Genomic DNA, 24,523 nt, shown 5'->3' with positions numbered 1-24,523 from the left:
TATAAATAATGTATATTCCAGATAATGTTTTACTCATTTGTTTTGGCTTCAGTAGCCTACACTAACAATATAGGCAATAAGAAATCTTCATGTTTCTTCCTACCCACTCTACATACAAATGTATTCATTCCCTCTCTAAGAGGGCATCATTTTTTCTAAGGTCCTTAGAATCAATTTTTTTTTTTTTTGGAAAACCCCTGCTCTAAAGCACTGCATGTTTGAAAACACTCTAGCAGTTTACAGAGTCACATTGGAAATGAAATACTAGCAATTAGGTAATTTCAGAACATAGCGAAACAAAGTCACAAATGTTAAATTATATGCCACTGGTTTTGGATTAGTGTGACATTGTAATGGCAACCATCTGAAAACCCATGGCACATGTGGGCTCCTTCATGCGGGTTTAACCTTATACTATTGGCTACTTGCAATCCTTGTGCCTGAAGCCTTCAAGCTCTTTTGCATGCTGATAATGTCTCCACTCGTCTGCTCTCTTTCCATCTTCCTAAAAAATCTCTTCATGGTAGTCTGAAAGTTAGTGGTGACAAAACAGTAGACCACAGGATGCAAGCAGCTGTTCAGGCTGCTGAGGCTGACGGTCACATGGTACACAATCACATGATGAGGCTAATCAGGATGGAAGTAAAACAGAACATGACGGATGTGAAACGGTGTGAAGCAGATGGTGAAGTTCACCAGAATGGCTGACAGCAGCTATACGGCTTTCATGTGTCAGTCACGGCTCTGCTGCACGAGACCCAGGCTGGAAAGGGCGCACATGATTTGGGTGAAGAGTTTGGAGAGTCAGCAGCCTGAATGCTTGAAGGCTGTCACAAGCAGCGAGTAAGTCACGATGATGGCGAACAGACAAATGCAGACACACACTTCTTTGGCCACAACAGGGTTCTTCCACTTTCGTGAGACCTCGGCCTGAACAATGGCCAGGTAGCGATCCACGCAGATGCTGGTAAGGAAGAGGATGCTACAGTACATGCTGACGAAGTAGCTGAATATGTGCATGTAACAGATGAGGCATTTTCCTCCAGTACAATATGATACAAGTGGGAAGAGAGAGGTTAACCAACAGGTCCGTCACCAGCAGGTTAATGGTGTAGATGAGTGGTCTTCGGCTTGGTCCTGAAGCAGAAGACATACAAAGCCAGACTGATAACAGTCATCCTTACCACAAAGATAAGGGTGTTGATAACCACCAGAGCTATCCACAGACTGTAAAAGTCATTATACAGACCCTCATCCAACTGGTCCAGTCTCAGCAAATAAGGTTCACAGAGTGGTGGAGAAGTATTTGTTGTTAGGAAAGGAGCTGATGTTGATGTGAGGTTCACATTCGATGAACACTCTGTAAGGGTCATCTCTGTGGTTTTAGGGCTGGATCTGCACAAAAACCAAAGAAAAACAAAAATGTGCAAATACAGTAGATGGCCGGGGGGGGGTTGTTTGTTTTTTTAAGCAATTTATTTGTAGACTAAAAAAATATTCAAGATTTCATATCAAATTTCAATTTGTACTGCACTTTTAACACAGACTATTAAACCTGATTCATTTTAAGTACTTTTAAGTGATGTGACATTCAGCCAAGTATGGTGACCCATACTCAGAATTTGTGCTCTGCATTTAACCATTTAACTAATCCGAAGTGCACACACACTTAGCAGTGAACACACACACACACACCCACACACACACACACACACACACACACACACACTGTAAACACACCCGGAACAGTGGGCAGCCATTTATGCTGCGGCGCCCCGGGAACAGTTGAGCGTTCGATGCCTTGCTCAAGGGCACCTAAGTCATGGTATTGAAGGTGGAGAGAGAACTGTTCATGCACTCCCCCCACCCACAATTCCTGCCGGCCCGAGACTCAAACTCACAACCTTTCGATGTGTTCAAAAAACGGCAGTGATAATAATTAACTATTTTAATTTATTTGATTTAATTAAAAAATTATATTTAAAATTAAATTATTCAAATTAAATAAATCTGTTAATTGTGAAGACAATTCAGTTTATTCAGGTTAAAAGTATGAACATAAAATACAGTATCAGTGGAGCAAGCAATATTCAGTTAAAATGTATGAGACTGAAACAAATGGGATTTTTGATACTAAATGGCTACAAATAAACCTGGTTATTATGTATTTAAAACACCTTCATAAATTTGTTTCATTTACATTTGACTGAAAATGACACTTTAATCCAAATGGAAGGAAATGTAAATAGCTATATGTAATTCAAATACATAAATCCTATTTAATAAGAATGTGAGAATAATTTGTAGATTGTATATTTCATTATAATTTATTTATCTTATTTTACTAATATCTTTTGACTGTTATTTATAATGTATTTATTTTTATTTAATATTTATTTATTTAATTTTTTTCTGAATAATTTGTAAATCGATTCAATTAAATGAAATAATAAAACATTAGACTAAAAAGTTTACAATACAACATGTACCATATGAAATAAATAAATAAATAAAAATTTAAATTTGTAGACTGAAATAAAGATTTAAGGGGGGGGGGGGGTGAAATGCTCGTTTTCACTCAATATCCTGTTAATCTTGAGTACCTATAGAGTAGTACTGCATCCTTCATAACTCCAAAAAGTCTTTAGTTTTATTATATTCATAAGAGAAAGATAGTCTGTACCGATTTTTCCGGAAAAACACGACCGGCTGGAGGCGTGACGTGTGGGCGGAGCTAAAGAATCACAAGCGCCAGTAGGCTTTTGCGTTAGGGTGACCACCGGGACAGTCCCGAAATTTGAAGCTTTGTAAGAAAACACTGAACATGCGCAGCGCAGCCGTTATTATTGGTTCTAGCTGCTAGCCAGAGCAGGAAAATAAACACTGAGAAAAAAAAACCCCACACAGACAAAAAAAAAAAAAAAAAAAAAAACTCCTGGTGAAAGTGAACTACAGCTACACCTGCCAGGAGTTCTAATGACACATAATGAATGAGAAGGCCCTACTCTAAGCTGCCAGATCAGACAAAAAATATAAATTCAAGATGCACTGAATCCGGTAAGAACGCATTTAATCTTTCTAGTCTTTCCTAATGGAATTTATGTGCTTATTTGGAAATGAGCTTTGTAGCGATTGGATTATTATTTTCACTTAATTATTTGGATTGAATAGACACGTTCTGTTAACGTGCTGTTAACGTGCTATTTATGTTGATATTTATTTTACTGATATTACTATTAAATATTATTAGTGACGTTCACAGCGCCGGTCAGCACCGTCATTAACATTTTTATAAACCCTTTTAGCAATTTAAAACATGTTAACATCACTGCAAAAAGATATCTAATAAAAAAAAAATCAATATTTATTCACCTAGTATAATAATAGTAATTTCTCTGCCTCGTGTCCCGCATTGTCCCGCAAAATCAGGTCTGCTGACCTGCAACAGAGCAATAGCCAGGTGGTCACCCTATTTTGCGTTGAGAGCATGTGGAAGCTGTGACATTACCATGAGGGAAAAAAAACATCATCCAAAACAAACCATGGCTTACAGTCAGATTCAGCCGTTTATTTATGAATCCAGAATCAGATCCAGAGACTGAAATTGAACGAGAGCAGCAGCAGCAGCAGGAACGACTCGCTCCGAGCGGGGCTCGAACCCGGGTCTCCGGCATGGGAGGCGGACGCACTAACAAGAAGGCAGAGATATTTTAAGCAGTTTTACTCACCGCCTGCGGTTCCAACACACGATCATGACCCTTTTTCGTTGGGATTGCATCATCCTTAAGAAATAAGGCCTGGCAACCAAAAACACACTTCTTTTGTGACTTTTCGCGACACTCTCGCTCTGATCAGTGAAATGCCTGTGCTCAGCCTCACTTTTACAGGAGCGCGCGCTCTTCCGGCAAAAGTGCCCTTAGGACCCATATAAGGAAAGTAGTAAGTATAATACACTTTATGCCAAGATGATTTATGACTTTGACCTTTGACCTTTTGACAGGTTGAACTTCCGGTAACCTTATGATGGATGGGCGGAACTTTCCGACTTCAAGGGTTAGCCTATGACCTTTGCAATCATCGATCATGTGCTTTTGACAGAAAGTTTTACCCTATTGACCTAGTTAGTTCTAAATCATGGTTTTGACGGCTAGTTTAAACGGAAGATGAAAGACTCCCACGCATCGATCATGCGGTTTTGACAGAAAGTTTTACCCTATTGACCTGTTAGTTTTAAATTAAAACGGTATATGAAAGACTCCCCAATCATCGATCATGCGGTTTTGACAGAAAGTTTTACCCTATTGACCGTTAGTTTGTTTGAAGTCTGTGCCAGATAAATTGTTTGAAGTTTGTGTCAGTTAGCTTGTTTGAAGTCTGTGCCAGATAACTTGTTTGAAGTTTGTGTCAGTTAGCTTGTTTGAAGTTTGTGTCAGTTAGGTTGTTTGAACTCTGTGTCAGTTAGTTTGTTTGAAGTTTATCACAGTTATACGGTTATGTGTGTGTGGTTATACGGCTTCTCCCCCTCCCATTACATTTATGAGCGGTGTATAAATGGGGTCGCTGTGTTCTACATTTTATATATATATATATATATATATATATATATATATATATAAAACATCCTATAATTTATATATATATATATATATAAAACATTATATAATTTATATAATCTCAAACAATTAAAGATTGAAAACACATTTTAATTATTTCACATTTATATATAAAACATTATATAATTTATATAATCTACAACACATTTTAATTATTTCACATTTATATATATATAAAAAACATTATATAATTTATATAATATACATAATCTAAAAACAATTGAACTAAGGTTGAAAAGCTTACTAAAGCAATCCACCTACCTTATTTAGACAGAAGCTTCAGCTTTGTGAGAAACGGGACTCCAGCTCCATCTGTCGGACTCTCTCTGAATGATAGCACACGGTTGATCCGCGCTCGTGCCTCAGGAGAGATACGGAGAGATAGCGCGCCTGCAGGCGCGCGCTCGTGCCCCAGGGAGTGAGACAGAGACTTTGTAGTACAACAGTACAACAGACTTTCAAAACACGTAGTTCTTTATATAATATACATATTCTAAGGTTGAAAAACATTCTGTTCTTTTAAAAAAGGTTATAAATGAAACCGTTATAAAAAATATACTGAAACCGACTGTTTTCAGATAAAACAAGATCTTTTTTTTCTTTTTCTTTTTTTAGAGAGCAGGAAAGAGATGTTTTCACATCACCTTCCTGACCCGCAAGTATTCACAGCGTCTTCGTTTGCACGCTACACTTCACTTTCTTCCGAATTTACTAACCAATCATAATATCTTCAAAGCCATTTTTAATTAAAACCAAACGTATCTCACACGGGAGTACCATGATTTTGACAGTTTTCTGACGGTTCACCTATGAATTACGGCTGGTGCGCGTCTAGCATCTCTTGTACCCCCTTTCTCTCTCTCCCTCTCTCTCCCTCTAATGCCTGTGTACACACATTCGTCTCCAAGTCTTATTTTCTTCTTTTAATGAATATAAACACATTATACATTCACAAACTATATAAAACAAAACATTTACATTAGTTTTGTTCATCACTAAAAAATATACATTTTACCAGGATCGGGGGATATATAATTGAACAGAATGAAGAATATGGTCTATTGAGGAACCCGGACGTGTCATTGACACAATTCAGTTAAATTCATTTCACATTATTTGTTGCAAGACATTTTCTATATTATATTTAAAACCTTTTATATCCATCTTTATATCATATCTTTTTCAAAAAGCTGTTTTATTATTTATTTTAACCGTACACCTACAGTACCACCATACAATAAAATGCTGCATGCACGTACACTTTTAAGCGATCTGAATTATGACTAGCCTATAAATTTCATCATAAGCCACACGTACCTTGTTATATCACTATAATATCCACGGCGCTATACAAATTTGTATTCTGATAAACCATATAAACAAGCGGACATACGCGTGGACATATCAAGTTAAAAAGAGACTTATCTCTATTTTAAACAATATTAAATTATATATGACGGCATGTTACTAAACCGGAACATACATTTTAAACAAGTATTCATCGTTTTTATAAAACACATCGCAGTAACAGACATGTTACTAAACCAAAACAAATAATTTTATCATACATTTTTTTTTAATCATGTATTCAATCAATACTTATACAACATATACAAACACATTTTAAACATATTTTAAACAAAAACTAATCATAAACACAGCCTTCTCAAAATTACAGACATGTACAATCATGCTGATCACATATTATGGGATATTCAGACTTTTAGCCACTAATACGTTTTAGGATAATGAAAAACACCAACGTCTGAGGGGTGTCAAAATATCTCCAGTCCCCAAAAGCCACTCAGTCTCCAGGGGTTAAAGAATATGGAAATAAATAATTATATAATGACATCGGGCTACTAAAGCAATTCATTAAACAAAAAAAGGTATTCAACATTTAAGTTAATCAAACTTAAAAAACACACCATACTCTTCTTTTTTTAAAAAGATAACTTATTTTAAATGTGATAGCATAGTATATATACAATAAACATTTCTGATGATACATATAAAAAATTATCCCTTACAGTTTTAGACCGGTGAGAGATGTCCAAACATGAATGAAATATCCCCAAAATAAAATAATACGACTTATAAAATAACATAAAAATGATTAAATCATAAACAGAATCTCACAGGTCCTCGTAGTGAAATGTATGTGAGACCCGAGGGGCTGCTTCACACACACCCCGCGCAGGCGAGGGTGGAGTTCCAGACCGCATGATCTAAGTCAATGGTGTACATTATTTCAAAGCTAACATTAATGTAATGTTTTTTTTAATAATCAGTACCCCCAGTACATCTGATGTCCGTTGATTCTTAATTCAACAAAATGATGATATATATTACCTAAAATATTTTATATTTTTATATAATATTATATAATAAAAAATTATTTATATCATATTATATCATATATCATATATATGATTATATTATATTAGATGCGTCATGCATTAATCACTTTAGATTCTTTAAAGTTCTTATTTTTAGCACCATCTTCAAAGTTTTCATACCATCTCTCTCTCTCTCTCTCCCTCACACCCACACACACACACACACACACACACACACACACACACACTCTCCCCCCTCTCTCTCACACACACACACTCTCTCTCTCTCTCTATCTCTCTCTCTCTCTCACACACACACACACACACACACACACTCTCTTTCTCTCTCCCTTTCCCTCTCCCTCTCTCTCTCTCTCTGTCTCTCTCTCTCTCTCACACACACACACACACACACAATGAAACATGAAGCCAAAGTCTTTCTGTATGTTTTTTAAAAATAAAACTTAAAATATTGATTTTGCTTTAAATCTATGCTGAGGAGCTCGTTTGTTTGTCACAGTATAGACTGTGAAGTTTAGATGAAGTTGCTTTATCTTTTAGAAGAAAGACCCTCGATCGTATTCAACCATTAAAGATGGTTCAGGAAAGACCCACGCGTCCTAGAGATGTAATTTATGTGCGCTGCTACGGTCGTAAACCTTTCACATATCCACGGTACTTTCAGACACAGAGCAGGAAAGACATTTGCAGGCCCTCTTCTTAGCCGTCCCAAAATACCTCCATTTAAAAGCAAAAATATTAAAATGACCGCCTGTACATCTAACAGGCTGTAGTTCTATTTTATATGTTTTGTATTAAAAGTACTTACTTTTGTATTTAAATCCTTATTTAAAACAATATATTTAACCGACAGTATCCCCCCAACGTGTTTTCCATCAGTTGTTTGCCCTTCAGCCTTATTACGTAGTGCTTTTCATTTAGCCTACTGTAAGATCCCTTTACAATAGTCTAATGAAAGTTAACTTTTCTTAAAGTTTATAGTTGTATTTTACTGTATCCCCATCCTTCTATCCTGTAGATTGTATGCGTACTGTAAAATAACAAATATACATCTTGCTTAAAGTCACTAAAATAATTACACCTACAATTTGAAACGTGTTTAAACACATTGTGTGTCACTAAAGCAAGGCACACCGTCTATAGTCTTATTTTTTAAATAACCGATGACAAATCGTCTCTTCATATAATTTATCCACCCGAGTGCTTTTCTCACACGAGTAGAAAACTCTTTCTCTTTGGATGTGTTTGGCAGAAACATAATTTCTACATCAGAAAATTTTTTAAATGTACGCTGAACTTTTCTCATTCGACAGAAATACTATTTTCAAATTATTTACCCGGCCTATAACACTCGGTGTAAATGTTCTTACCTAGAACAGAAAACATACACTTTGACTGTTTTGTAGATGCCAACAGATTATGTCAAGGGTGTTTCACATCTAAGAATCCCGATGTTTTGTAAATCACATTTTTCTTACACCTCGAGATTTAGCCGTATCAAGATTTTGGACGGCCGTTCACAATTTTTTTGTCGGACCGTACGTTTTTATGCGATCTTTGTGTGGCGTCATCGTAATAGGAATAAATGAAAATTAAGAAATTAAGTTACAGTTTTTCTCTTTGAGATATTTCTTTTAGCTCAACTTTGTGTCTGTCCAAAAAAAATGTGATCGCATGAAGCATCGACGCAAAAAAGAAAGTCTAGCTGTTTTACACTTAAAACTATTACAACCTAAACAAATCAAACGGTACACTCGTTTAAGTTTGAGCGCGTTAAAGTTTCCACACTCTTGTGAGATACATTTTATCCATAACCTTTTGTGTATTCGAGCGACCAAACCACTAAGATAGATAGTATAGCAAGCAAACTAACGCTTACAACGCATATAGAATTCAGAATACAATTGTTAAAGTATTTTTTTTTTTTTTTTGTTAACTGTTGATTTGTAAATTATATTTTTATTACTCCGTTAGATTAAGTCATCGGGTTCGGATAGCCGATGACGCAATTCACATTTTTATTTTTAAGACTCCTGTAAGTTCATGCTAAATCTCGCGTGGGAAAGAGAGCGGGGTGAGCGTATTCTATTCATTTAAGAAAAATTGCCCAAACTTTTTTATTATTTTGACAAAACACGACACAACGACATTAAACAATGTTATCAGTTCCTACGGCCATCTTCTTCGATTCAAATAAAGCAACATCTCTAGTGTATGTGCTAAACATCTTTGCTTCTCCACTTCTCCAGATTTGTTAGATGGGCTACCGTTGTAATACAAACACATTTGAGAACTACGACGTTCTCACTTTTGTAACGGTCATAGAAAAATGCCGTACACACTTTTGCATTTCATAATGCAGTGATTTTAGCTGTAATGGTCACATAAGACAAAAAATTGTCAACGTGTGACTCGTAAACATGTATAATTTATTTATTTATTTTTACCAGAGATAGTCGACCGATCTGTTGACACGTTGTTTTGCAGTTTTCTGATGAAGAGTTTTCTCTGACTGCGGTCAAACATACACCGCCTGTTCATAGGAATTTTACAGCATAACAATATAGCCCCTACATCTAGAGCTCTTGTTTATATAGCCGATGACCACGTTCACATTGTTTCAACATTTCCGCATTACATTAAAGAGTAGGCCTATGCGTACTCCCCTTCGGTCGTAAGCATTATCATCTACCGCGCGCTGAGATTTTTCTGCTTTGTCTACTGTTGACGGATTTGCTAGAGGGACTATGTCGCCCCGTTGTAACGTGATTACGTTTAAGATCCATAAGATTGCGCTACATTCACCTGAAAAGGTTATAGATATAGTCTTTTATACAGTAAATGTGTATCAGAATAACAATGACCTAATAGTGAAATCCACTCTTCTAAACTATTGTGAAAGTTTTAATGCAACTCTGTAAATAGCTTTTTTTTCTAATACCGTATACTGCACATTATTGTTTGGTTGTCTTTGTACAGTATTTCAATAAATAAACCGGTGTTGATAAGTCGTTCATTTAAGTGGAGGGCGGGATGATTTTGACCTTCTTTAGTCATTCGTCGTGCTTAAGGTCTGATCCGGGAAACCGCACTACGACTGGAACTGCGCTTTGTCGCGTCTAAATAACCCGCTCTTCTTTAAGAAAACCGCGAGGCGAGCAGTTTCTGACATCCATTAATTCACCTCATTTTTTCACAACCGCAAATGTTTTGTTTAGCATACATATTAGTTACATAGGTGTCACGCATGAAGTTTATAGTTATTTTAAATAATTATGATAGAGTTACAGGTTTAGGTTAGTGGGGTGCCTGTAAGCGGTGAAAACTTCGAGCATCGGAGACGACGGTGTTACTCAAACACCATATAGCGTTATCTTTTAACAAACTATTGTATTGTGCGTTTCTAAGACAAAATCTGTAACAGCGTTCATTAATATGTTGAGATGAAAATAAACATACAAAACTTTATAATGAGCGTGAGTTCAATATAGCCTAACCAACAAATGTTTGTTCTAACGCTTTCGCACTAAAATTGCGAGATTTCCTGACTTTGCCGTGTTTAATGGATGCTAGATCTCATCACGCCGCAGCGAATTGTAAACCACACACTTCCTCATCGCATTACGCTAAGAAACTGCACATGGTTAAAGCTATTACACCATAAACTGTCTAAAGTTGTTAATGTACAAGCACAGTAAACTATTTCTACAAAAAATATCATTGCACTACTGTTTTTGCATATAATACATCATTCAACAATACTTTTGCACACTCATTCAACTATTTATTACCAGCCGTTCTCACGTTCCTGCTGTTCATAATGTATATATAATCCTTCATTGCTCCGTTCATAATGTACATACGATCCCTACATTGCATTCATATTTATATTCTGTACTCTGATCAATATCGTATATAGCAACTACGCTGTATAGTCTGCACATCATAGCTTTACTTACTCTGCACTTTTATGTATACAAAACACTATATTCTTGCACTTCTGGTTAGATGCTAACTGCATTTCATTAGCTCTGTACTTGTACTCTGCATAATGACAATAAAGTTGAATCTAATCTAAACAAGTACAATCGTACGCTTCCAGGACTCTGCTCATTCTTTCTGTTTCAATTTGTTTAAACGGACTTTCGCATTCTTATCTTATTTTCAGCAACTAAGCGTTATTCCTAGGCCTCGCGGATTGTTTTCTAGTTTTGGCCCTCAAATTCTTTGTTCATACGTAGCGATATCTCTGTGAATTTGCTTGATTTCATAAAATATCTTTTACGCTATATCATTATCCTATCCTAGTTTATATCAGATACAAGTTTGTTTCTTCATATTTCTCGTAAGTCAAACCCCTAACCACGGCCCTTCACCCTCCTCCGCTTTTTGAGCGCAACACCCACAACCTATTTTTTGGTAGAATGTACAGAAGATCCACCGCTACTTCCTCATGACTACGGCTAGTCTTTATCCCCTGTGAGCGGCTGACCTCATAAACTCTGCAGTTATCGCAGGTTTTCTTATGATCTGTGAACAAGGGTTCAATCAAAATATTATCTACGTGGACTGACAGAATCGGCTTCAACGATCAAATTTGTCTGAAACTGACGCACTCTCAAATTTTCAAATAATAAGGCTTCGACGGATCTGAACCATTTGAAAAAACACTGGATCGTCGTGGATTTTAAGACGCTCGGTTTACTTCTTGGAACAAAATCTGAAAAGGATGTCCGCCACTACCAGCGCTGCTGAGGATGATCGAGTGGAGTGTGGCGGTGACGAAGGAAAGATGTGTCCTGTAAAAGCCAACATAGACTCTATGTTTAAACAATGTTACAGAGAGCAAATGATTGATCTGATGCATAAAATCATAGACGATGCGTCTGATCCGAATCATGATTGTACGACGGATTCCAAGCGCGTAACAAATCTCAAGAAAGAAATGGACGTTGTAAGAAGTCTGAAAAATAACCCGTGGCCCGATTTGACGAGCTTGTATACGACCAGCAGGGCGCCGATTTGTGTAACGACCAGAAAAATTCTGTATGTGACGGCCGAATGTAGCGGCGAGATGTACATTAACGAGACTCTCTGTCTGTGTACGTGCATAACGGATTTGTGTGTGATGTTAGTCGCTAAACATTACGGTTTCGCCATACCTGAAATTATTGAAACCGTCGTCGATTTCATAGTAGAACAAAACTTGAGGGCCTGCCGAGATTTTCTTTTCTGGCTAGATAACTTGTGATGTCATGTCATCCCTATTGTTTGTAATAACAATTTAATCACTTTCTTCATTACTTCATTGTAAATTCAACACTGTTTTGTTGAAATAAAAGTTTGAATCCTCTCATCGGATATTCTTTCTCAGAGTTCATTTTTTGGATTTTAATGATTTAGCACATTACAATGAGTATACTGTCGCGGATACTCTAACGGGGGTAGAATGGACGGGTTTGACTTACGAGAAATATGAAGAAACAAACTTGTATCTGATATAAACTAGGATAGGATAATGATATAGCGTAAAAGATATTTTATGAAATCAAGCAAATTCACAGAGATATCGCTACGTATGAACAAAGAATTTGAGGGCCAAAACTAGAAAACAATCCGCGAGGCCTAGGAATAACGCTTAGTTGCTGAAAATAAGATAAGAATGCGAAAGTCCGTTTAAACAAATTGAAACAGAAAGAATGAGCAGAGTCCTGGAAGCGTACGATTGTACTTGTTTAGATTAGATTCAACTTTATTGTCATTATGCAGAGTACAAGTACAGAGCTAATGAAATGCAGTTAGCATCTAACCAGAAGTGCAAGAATATAGTGTTTTGTATACATAAAAGTGCAGAGTAAGTAAAGCTATGATGTGCAGACTATACAGCGTAGTTGCTATATACGATATTGATCAGAGTACAGAATATAAATATGAATGCAATGTAGGGATCGTATGTACATTATGAACGGAGCAATGAAGGATTATATATACATTATGAACAGCAGGAACGTGAGAACGGCTGGTAATAAATAGTTGAATGAGTGTGCAAAAGTATTGTTGAATGATGTATTATATGCAAAAACAGTAGTGCAATGATATTTTTTGTAGAAATAGTTTACTGTGCTTGTACATTAACAACTTTAGACAGTTTATGGTGTAATAGCTTTAACCATGTGCAGTTTCTTAGCGTAATGCGATGAGGAAGTGTGTGGTTTACAATTCGCTGCGGCGTGATGAGATCTAGCATCCATTAAACACGGCAAAGTCAGGAAATCTCGCAATTTTAGTGCGAAAGCGTTAGAACAAACATTTGTTGGTTAGGCTATATTGAACTCACGCTCATTATAAAGTTTTGTATGTTTATTTTCATCTCAACATATTAATGAACGCTGTTACAGATTTTGTCTTAGAAACGCACAATACAATAGTTTGTTAAAAGATAACGCTATATGGTGTTTGAGTAACACCGTCGTCTCCGATGCTCGAAGTTTTCACCGCTTACAGGCACCCCACTAACCTAAACCTGTAACTCTATCATAATTATTTAAAATAACTATAAACTTCATGCGTGACACCTATGTAACTAATATGTATGCTAAACAAAACATTTGCGGTTGTGAAAAAATGAGGTGAATTAATGGATGTCAGAAACTGCTCGCCTCGCGGTTTTCTTAAAGAAGAGCGGGTTATTTAGACGCGACAAAGCGCAGTTCCAGTCGTAGTGCGGTTTCCCGGATCAGACCTTAAGCACGACGAATGACTAAAGAAGGTCAAAATCATCCCGCCCTCCACTTAAATGAACGACTTATCAACACCGGTTTATTTATTGAAATACTGTACAAAGACAACCAAACAATAATGTGCAGTATACGGTATTAGAAAAAAAAGCTATTTACAGAGTTGCATTAAAACTTTCACAATAGTTTAGAAGAGTGGATTTCACTATTAGGTCATTGTTATTCTGATACACATTTACTGTATAAAAGACTATATCTATAACCTTTTCAGGTGAATGTAGCGCAATCTTATGGATCTTAAACGTAATCACGTTACAACGGGGCGACATAGTCCCTCTAGCAAATCCGTCAACAGTAGACAAAGCAGAAAAATCTCAGCGCGCGGTAGATGATAACCCAGACAGCACACATACGTTGTGCCGATGTCGAGCCGACCTACAAAATTCCATCGGGACGATATCGCTCAGGGAGCGTTTGCTAATAGGCAAGATGTCTCGGCGACGTCGGCCTCTGATCGGAAATGCTCTCCGGCCGATGCTGAGACGATACATCCCGGCCGCTCTGCGTGGACGCGGTTCACCGGCGTTTTGCTCATCGTTACGGACCACCCGCGGCTACCGCCGCTGGTTTATAATAAAATAATACACACCACTCTCAAGAACAGATGCAACTTTATTAATATTTTCATTTATTTCATATTACATGTACAAATACATTAACATTTACCAGATGCTTTGATCAAAAGTGGATAATTCGGGATTATTTGTAGTCTTTTGAAAATTAAGCATGATTTTACCACAGCTTTTGCAGTAAAACCATAGAAAAAACAAAATCAACCATAGTTTTACTACAATCACCATGATTTTACTACAGCTTTTGCATTAAAACCATAGTAAAAACATAACAATTCCTACAGTACTTGCTGGTTAAATGTTGTATGAGTATAGCACTTTTTTCACAATACTTATTTCAAAGTAGGTTTACAGAAATGCATGTTTCAAGGTTACAGTTTAAAAAGCCAGAGATGACTGAGACTCACTGGGAAGACCATCTAGTTCATAATAAAAAGTCATGTGTTCAGAGCTGTCAGCATCGCATGCGAACTTTATGCCAAGAACTTTTTAAAAAGAGTTACATAAACACAAAATAAAACCAGGCAAACAATAATTAAGCAATTAAAATGTTTTAAATTGCATGATAAAAATTCAAAAATATTTTCTGATAAAATCTTACTAAACAAGTCTCTAGTTTTGTATTCAGTTAACATTAACATTATCTTTCAACATTTTTAAAGGGTAAGTAAAAAAAAAAATCAATCCATTTTGTATTGTTATATTGTTGGTAACATTTGTAAAAGAACAATGTTTATTCTTTCTCCAAGATACCGTTTATTTGCCAGCAAAACTGATGCAAAACAGCATGTTTTCATTTAGATGCTGCATTGTGTCATTTCGTCAAAACTCGTCATTTCATTTTGGATCATCCTGCAGAGTGATGCTTACAAATAAAAGGGGACATGTAGGTCCACATAACTCAGAGAGAGTAAATATTGTTCATTTACAGATATAAGAGACGTTACAATAAAGCAGGTTGAAAATCATCAAATTTACCCTTATAGGCAAAATAAGGATAATATTTGTTTTGTGTGTCAAATGTTTTGTGTGTTCATGTACAGTTGTAGTCTTTGTGAGCGTTGGTGTCATCTGAAGTCTTCACAAGTGAGTCTGGATTCAGTCTGGAGCTGGTGTAACTCTAGAAACCTTGGGATGGCGATCCTGAGATAGAAACAGGAAATAAAAGGAAAAGAAAGTTTAGCATAGCTGCTGCTGTTCATATTATTTGAGACAAAATATTATTTATTTAATCACATAACTGGAGTGCATGGTTATTAGATGTGTTGTGTGAATACTAAACTATGTATTTTAATCTAATTTAAACAAAAAAAAAAGTGTGTTTGAGCCCTAAATATTATTAGAAAGGCTATTTCAAAGTAAAATACCAATAGGTTTTACTTCCTTTAGTGGACTTTGATAAATTCTTGGTATTAGAATTTAGTGACCTCACTACAGGCCATGCACCATAGATGCTGCTGCCTCAATTTGAGCTTATTTTGCTATGTATATATATCTGATTTAATCACAAGTAGGTTATAAACACACATCCACTTCCAATTCACCAATCAATAAACAAAAATCGACACACTGCCACTAATGCTCTCAAAAATCAGTTTATTGATGAAGTGTTTCACGTGATCCCTGTAAATGTAATATTTGTGGAACAGGCATCTCTTTAGAATGGAATACACATTTCAGTGGTGGAAGGTGGAACAGCATATTTGTAATTTATACTACCGTTAAAAGTTTGGGGTCAGTACGATTTTCTTTTTACGTCTTTGAGAAAAGTCTCTTCTGCTCAACAAGGCTGACTTTATTTGATCAAAAGCAAGTAAAAAAACTGTAATATTGTGAAATATTACAATTTAACAACAGTTTTCTACGTGAATATATTGTGAAATGTAATTTATTTCAGTGATCTAAGCTCATTTTTATTACTCCAGTCTACAGTGTCACATGATCTTTCAGAAATCATTCTGATTTGCTGCTCAATAAACATTTTCAATTATTATCACTGTCTTATCATTTATCAAAAGTTAAAACAGACATTTCTGTTTCAAACACTGTACTGTTTTAAAACTTTATTCATCAAAGAATCCTGAAAAAGTGAAGGAACACAGCGGTTTTCAACACTGATAATAGTCAGAAATGTTTCTTCAGAAGCAAATCAGAATATAAGAATGATTTCTGAAGATCACGTGACACTGAAGACTGGAGTAATGATGCTGAAAATACAGCTTTACCATCACAGGAATAAATTACTTCTCTAAATATATTCAAATAGAAAACTATTATTTTAAATTGTAGTGAATTGTATTCATTTCATTAATTAAACTGTGGTTGCCATAAAATACTTTCAAAAACACAAAAAACCATACCTTCCCAAACTTATGAAACAGTTGTGCATGTTCAAGATTGTACTTACTAGTCCTGCAGTTTATAGCATCTTGGAGATGTTGTCTGACAGCAGCGGTGGGCCGTCAGGGTGAGCAGGGCTCTGCTGGCCCTATAAAAAACAAAATTGTGTGAAAAATGCTTTTACAGACTATTTAGTTATCATTTACATTTGTGTAATGTTCACAAATTGCTTGTGATTAGTTTAGTTGAGGTTGACCTGGAATATCCTACATTAAAAAGTCTATGGCCATCTATAATATAGATCAGTGGTTGTTCCGCACACACCTCCACGGTAAACTATGCGTTAGCATCTGTTTGGGGTGAATTATGTCTTATTCCTCTCATCGCGAAGCAAACAGTAAAATAAAAAACTTGAACAGTCTCGCTGCTTTTTCTTCTGTGTGGGTGTATTCAAGCCGCGCGCTTCAGTTTGAATCTGAATAGCGCGTTCAGCACGAGGGCGTGATCACATATAACGAAGGGAGACATGAAAAACAGACATCGCGTTTTTTTCATATGGATTACTTTATCACAGAATATCTAGAATAGCAGCACTTGTTTAGTTTTAAAGTAGACATGTCAAGCTTTCTATAGATATCTCTCTCATGTCTCTTCGTTGAGTATTCACGGAGTTACACTTCATTTTAATGACATGTTTGTACATGAAGGTCAGAGTAGTTTTGTTTCTCCCAAGACGGTAGGCGGAGATTATTATGCAAAGTGCTCCTAGTGACGTACATAGAGATGGGCAAAAGATTTGAAATCTATAACGACTCGTTTCAGCGATTCAGAGTCGACTCCTTACTTTAGAAGCCAATAACTTTATAAATCGTGTACTTTTTGGTTTAATTACTTTGCACATTGTTTACACAGATGGGCAGCTACATCATACACTGTAATACAGGTAATTTTTGATTTCCCATCTGTGTGGCTCTTTAAACACATATGCCACATAGTTCATTCCTGAAGCAAACTTATGTCCGTTTGGTGATTAAATAAACAGTTTTAGACCGCTGCTTGAATTGAATGTGACGCATCCGGTGTGTGTGATAACTGTGACTTCTCAAAGACACTGCACATGATTAGATAATCATGCACTGTTCTAAAATAGCAGCAAATAAAATGTAATGCGTTCGGTGTGTAGGGTTGGGTATCGTTTGAATTTTATCGATTCCAATTCCGATTCTGCTTATCGATTCCTAGTTTCGATTCCAATAAGATAAAAAATCCAATATAAAAAAATTAAGTCAAACATTTAGATGTCAAACATGTTTCTGTCTTTTTACAAAGCATTCTGTTGCAGCTGAATAACACGAGCAAAAATCAGCAGCTTACAAAACACTGCAAGAGGAATTTTGCCTGTGCTTTAAAAAAAAAAAATACCATAGCAAAAACAATTAATTAATAAAAATATTAAAGTGTTAAAGACAAGTAACCAGTCAGTAGTAAGATATGAACAAACAAATCAATTAGCAATATCATAAATACAACTAAACAAAATTTCAGGTACAGAAACTGTAATTAAAAGTTTAAAAACACTGCATAGTTTTCTTTTTATAAATAAAATAAAGATTAATCAATTAAAGTTATTAAATATATTCAGTCGAGATCAGTGAATGATTTTCTTTTGTTTCTTTTGTTCTTTGATTAACATTAATGACAGACAGCGCGTTTATTAGGCTGTTGTCTCTTTAAACAAAAATACTGTACGTGTGTGTTTTCTTTCTCATCTGTTCATCTGTTTACATTCATGTAAGACAAAAACGTTTGTGTTTATGATGATATACTGATGTAGTTCTCTGTATATTGGTCGACAAATATGAAAGAAGTCAGTTTCGGATCGGAACAACCGTTTCTACAGTTGAAATACATGGAATGGTCCGAGAATGGACACAAACCCGGGAACCCGCAGCGCGACCGCAGACCGCTGCTCTCGTTCAGTATCCATTTCGTTCAGTATTCATTTTAAAAACTATTGGTTTATAAATCGGTATCGGCCAGTGTGGTCCAAACTAACTATCAGTATTGGTAAAATCCACTATCGGTCGATCTCTAGTTGATAATACTGTGGTGCTGTGTGGATGTCCAGAAAAAAAACCAAAAAAAAAAAACCAAGACCAAATCAATACCGGTGGCTACTGGTGATACATTGAGGTCTAATGAAGTGAAATGATCGGTATGTAGGAGAAAATGAACACTACTTACAACAGTATTACCTTTAATCCATAGCCTGGGCAACCAGCTGTCAGCACCCTCACAACTGTCTATAGAAACTGTCTATAGAAACTGTCTATAGAACGTGACTTCTGTCGCATGACAACGGATGCACGGGCGAGATACTGGAGCTGATGGCGCTGTTTCCGGCGCAGCATCGTGATGTCTATCAGCCATCGGCGATTGGAAGATGGCATCGTCAGTCAGGCCAACCCTAACCAGGATGACATAATTAAACAATTGTACACAACTGTTGTACACAGTTTATATATTTTATTAGCTAAGAAATGCACAGCTTCCACCAAGAAAAAAATAGTTAAAGCAAGAGTACAGCACCAACTGCTGTTACCCGGATGAGCCTGTGTTATTACATTTTACAGGTTGTTATCCAGGGATAACATGCATCGGAATGTCGCAACTGACCAATCAGAATCAAGTACCCACAGAGCCATGTAATAAAAGTAATTAGCTAATGATAAACTAATCATTTACAAAACATGACTATGTGTTCATAGATGATTATTAAGTGATGTTAATATTTTTATCTATGTTATGTAGATAAAGTTATAAATAACTTACAAAGCTTTCTGCACCCACAATCTAAAGTGTAAACTACTCATCAGTTGTAAATGTAAACTTTCCGGTTACAGGTTGGTTGATTTTGTGTGTGTGTGTGTTGGTGTGTGTGTGTGTGTATATATATATATATATATATATATATATATATATATATATATATATATATATATATATATATATATATACACACACACACATATATATATATAACTTTGTGGTTTCCAGTTGTGTGTGCGTATATATATATATATATATATATATATATATATATATATATATATATATATACACACACACACACACACACACACATATATATATATATATATATATATATATATATATATATCAGGGCCTGAATTTCGTTTTTTAAACTGGGGGGGAATTCCCCCCTTACATGGGTCACATGGGGGGGATCTAAAGATTATGGGGGGGAGAATAACTTTTGATGCATCGGTCTAATTTAATCATGTTCATTTATTAATATCTACAGATTTGTATGCATGAATTGTGCATTTCCAGTTCTCAAATCAGTTAACAAAAAAAAAAAAAAAAAAATGTATACAAAATACATCATGCTCTTCAAATTGACATTAAGACCTCTGTTTAAACTAGGCCTATGCTATATATTAATGTCTATTTCAGTTCATGTGTTTCAGTTCAGTTCAATTCTTTGCTTTTTTTTTACTTTTGAAATTGATATCGTAAATTGATATTAAGAACTCAGTTTAAACTATAAGTATTTATGTCTTTCATACATTTCAGTTCTATTTCAGTCATTTTTTTCCATTTCTTTGTTTCATGTGACTTATTCTAAGTTTCTCATCTGTCTCCTCATCTTCATTTCTTTCCATTTGATGATGGCTCTGTTGAAGTCAAACTGCTCAAGGGAAGGTCCAAGCTCTGAAATGATCATTAGATTTGTGAGACTTGTATTATTCAGTGAATTTCTGAATTTAGTTTTGATCCTGTTTTGTGTGCTGAATCCACGTTCACACGACACACTCGCTACTGGTATGACCATGGCTGTCTGAATGAGTTTCTCCATTTCAGTGAAAACTTTTTTCTTTGGATCGTGATCTGCATCATCCGAACTTGTCTTTCGCTTCAGCCAACGGTCCATATTTAAACTACTACGCTAACCAAACAATTAATTGTCTGTGGCCGTGTTTGTGCGCGCGGGAAATATGCTGCGCATAATGAATAGAAAACAAGAGGAAACGCGCAGTCACATGCTCAAACAAGTGGAAAGCTCGGGCGCGCGCGCCACAGTCTCATTTCCACAAGCGCTTGCACTCTCGTGGCGTCTGTCGTTGCCATGCAACCAACTGCGCTCTCCATGATGACAAGAAGGATCAGCAAAATATTAATTGATTTCTAGCCCTTGCGTTAACTTTATTACTAGATATATTTATAGATATATTTATGGAGATGAAAAATAATAAAGGCGTCCTGTACAGCTATGATCAGCTGTTCGGCCGAGCATTCAATGTTGTGACGCTGTAAGCTGATCAGTTGGTTCGTTGCTGCCGCGCTCTATCACTCGCACACCATAAAGAGCAAAATGTTTTTTAATGTTTCAGTTTCGTTATTACAACGACAATTTGGAAGCGGATAATTTCTTCACAAACAGCTCATTTTGACTCAAAATGTTAGAATGCTGCACCTACACTTGATAGTGTGAATAAGATCAGCGCAACGCAGACCGCTGCATTGACAGCGTGAAACATGATCTGTCTACAGCAGCCAGGGCTCCGCCGTTTAGCCTACTGTCTATGAGCTCAGCGCTGAGACAGAAAATGCCGGTCCAGCGCTGATTGAGGAATTAAATTCGAAAATAAAAGACAATTTGACTAGACAATTTGACATATTTTTTCTCGCATCTGTGAATTTATTTTTTAATCAATTGCTCTGAGATGAAGCAAATATATTTTTGCGGGAATTTCTCGCACTATAAAAGCTAACCTTGCGGGAATGGTTTAAATTATGCGCAATCCCCGCAATCCCCGCATTCCCGCACCGAAATTCAAGCCCTGTATATATATATATATATATATATATATATATGTATGTGTGTGTGTGTGTGTGTGTGTGTATATATATATATATATATATATACGCACACACAACTGGAAACCACAAAGTTATATATATATATGTGTGTGTGTGTGTGTGTGTGTGTGTGTGTATATATATATATATATATATATATATATATATATATATATATATATACGCACACACAACTGGAAACCACAAAGTTTGTAAAACATTTACAACTGATGAGTAGTTTACACTTTAGATTGGGGGGTGCAGAAAGCTTTGTAAATGATTTATACTGTTTATTGAGATAATAGTACAATGTTGACATTTCAATGATTTATAAGTGATTCGTAATATATTAACTAGTAACTATTAAAAATTAAGGATCTGTTTGATTTTTTTCATGATGTTATTTTTTTAAAGATTGCTTATGAAAGATGTGTAAATCATAGCATATTACTTAATCATTAGCGAATGTATATTCATGTCACTTGTAAATTATTTATAACTTAATCAGAACATAGATAAAAATATTAACAGCATTTATTTCTATGAACGCATAGTCATGTTTTGTAAATAATTAGTTAATCATAATCTAATTACTTGTAAATGACTTTTAAAATTAATTTACAAAAAGTACACAAATTATTAGTATATCACTTATTAAGCGCTTATGAATGTTTTGTAAATGATTAGTTCATCATTAAATAATCACTTAAAAGTGACTTACAACTGAACTTTATTATAAAGTGTTACCAAAAAGTCACCCACACCTTGGAAGACCTGAGGTAAAGTAAATTAACAGCAAATTTTCATTTTGGGGTGAACTATCCCTTTAACCCACACTAATCTAGCCTACTGCTGAAGTTGTTGATCAGACGTCATTGTTGTTGAGAGACTGTGTGGGGCATAATATGTGCATTACACATACGGCTGCGTTAGCTGTAACAGAGATGTGTAAGATGTGTACAGGTATCTTACAGTTGTTTACTGAAGGCCCTGACTGAAACCCCACTGTACTCACTGTCTGACAGCAGGTTCACTCAGACTCTGCTCATCATCACTGAAGAGTCCAGGAACAAAACAAGCAATCTGACACAGAGACAACAATATTTACTCTGCAGTTCCAGGTTCATTAGAAGGAAACAAGCAAGAGTAGAGGTGAAATGGAGATAAAAGACAGAATAATATATAACAATTATAATAACATGTAATATACATATTCTACTACTAATAATATAATCTTAAAATAACACAAACTATTTTTAGTTTTAGGTTGAGTGTGACTTACGTTATGATGTCAGGGACTTCTTAAAATTGGTGAAATATATTCGGAAAAAAGGCATATTAATGTATTTCATGAGCTTCTTCAGGTCACCTGTATTTCTAAGTCAGTATCTCCCTTCAGAAATGTTGAAATCTTGGAGCTTCACTTCTGTTCTGTAGAGCTTTTTTCTGTCCTCCTGAAACCACAGAACAATTTGTATTAATATCTGTTTATCATGAAATATCGAAACTAATGTGAACTTGATTTCAGCCGATTACACTCTCACTGTAAGTGACGTCATCGATTCAGTAAGTCAGCCTTTTCCAATAACATACTGACAAATCACCAGCAAAACATTCACAGAGCCATCAAAATATCTCATACACACACGAAGATTTGATTAAAAGCCCAGAGTTTCATCAACAAGAGCTAAATCTATAGAGTTAGCCCACCTGAAAACTGCTAAAATGCTAACGGACTTTTCCGAAGACACTAAACCGTTTCTATAAAATAAATTTAATTGAAACATGTCAAAAACAAGCTAGAAACGTGTCAGGAACATTTGTATGTAATATTTGTGTGGTTTTAGCGACTAAACTTACCTAAAACAGTGTAAACCGCAGCGAGAGACGGAGATTACTGCTTGCCAGTAACGGTTTTTGTGTTGACGCCCCGTTTCCATGGCAACTCTGCTCCCCGCTCGCGCAGGACTCAACGCACACACAGCATTCACACAAACAAACATCTAGAGTTAAAACATTACATTTATAAAGTACAGTCTCATTCAATAATCATTCAATAATTAATTTAAAAATCATTTTGTAGTTCAGAAGCAACAGCAACAATAGCTCACCATATTTCACCGGATTATTTCCGGAAGCCTGTAAAAGAGTGAAAAACACAGTGAAAAAGCAGTCAGGACTTCTCTTTAATTATCCTCTTTTACATTTTCCCTCCGAGAAACTTCTGAAAACGCATTAAGGCGTTAACATTAATTTAAAAAAAAAATCGCTACCGTGACCGTTGGCTCAACAAGTTAACGGTAACATTATTTGAAAATGAGCCAGTCTCTTCAGCTGCCCATAGACTGTATAAAACACACCGTGTGCCTTACTAGTACCTTTTCAGTGTCACAGAATTAACAAAGTAGTATTTTTTGTCTAATTGAGCTGAAGTGAAATCGTAACGTTACCTGAGAGCCACAGATGTCGCTGGGATTATCCTCTTCTCTCTCTGGGTGGCTAAAAGAGACGAATACTGGGCACGCGCACACAGATAAGCGCGGCATCGGCCCGCGGTCGTGAACCAACTCAGGGCCGACGATTGGTGAGCTGGAGAACAGAGCACTGACCAAATTATATCGGCCTCCGCCAGGCCGATGTTTAATAGATGTTTTAGGTATAGAGGCCGACGTTTCGATATTGGGCCGACGTCGGCCAGACGTACATGTGCTGTCTGGGAATGCTTACGACCGAAGGGGAGTACGCATAGGCCTACTCTTTAATGTAATGCGGAAATGTTGAAACAATGTGAACGTGGTCATCGGCTATATAAACAAGAGCTCTAGATGTAGGGGCTATATTGTTATGCTGTAAAATTCCTATGAACAGGCGGTGTATGTTTGACCGCAGTCAGAGAAAACTCTTCATCAGAAAACTGCAAAACAACGTGTCAACAGATCGGTCGACTATCTCTGGTA

At 36.0% G+C, this 24,523-nt stretch overlaps 1 long non-coding RNA gene and 1 pseudogene across 3 annotated transcripts; both read right to left on the bottom strand.

Moving 5' to 3' along the window:
- Positions 1 to 414: 414 nt before the first annotated feature.
- Positions 415 to 1,397, bottom strand: LOC128030194 (G-protein coupled receptor 20-like; annotated as a pseudogene).
- Positions 1,398 to 14,362: 12,965 nt separating this feature from the next.
- LOC128030165 (uncharacterized) lies at positions 14,363 to 24,278 on the bottom strand. 3 transcript variants are annotated; one of them, XR_008187852.1, is made up of 8 exons: positions 24,017 to 24,278; positions 23,678 to 23,705; positions 23,427 to 23,569; positions 22,936 to 23,020; positions 22,582 to 22,649; positions 18,938 to 19,149; positions 16,750 to 16,830; positions 14,363 to 15,485 (listed from the first exon to the last, which is right to left on the bottom strand). It is a non-coding gene; the product is annotated as an uncharacterized LOC128030165 (long non-coding RNA). The 3 variants fall into 3 exon arrangements; XR_008187851.1 differs by having other exon boundaries at positions 18,927 to 19,149; positions 23,427 to 23,705; XR_008187850.1 differs by having other exon boundaries at positions 23,427 to 23,705.
- Between the last annotated feature and the right edge of the window lie 245 nt (positions 24,279 to 24,523).

This window comes from Carassius gibelio, chromosome A16, assembly GCF_023724105.1.
Source record: "Carassius gibelio isolate Cgi1373 ecotype wild population from Czech Republic chromosome A16, carGib1.2-hapl.c, whole genome shotgun sequence".
Taxonomy (NCBI): Eukaryota; Metazoa; Chordata; class Actinopteri; order Cypriniformes; family Cyprinidae; genus Carassius; species Carassius gibelio.
This window is presented reverse-complemented; position numbering and strand designations above follow the sequence as displayed.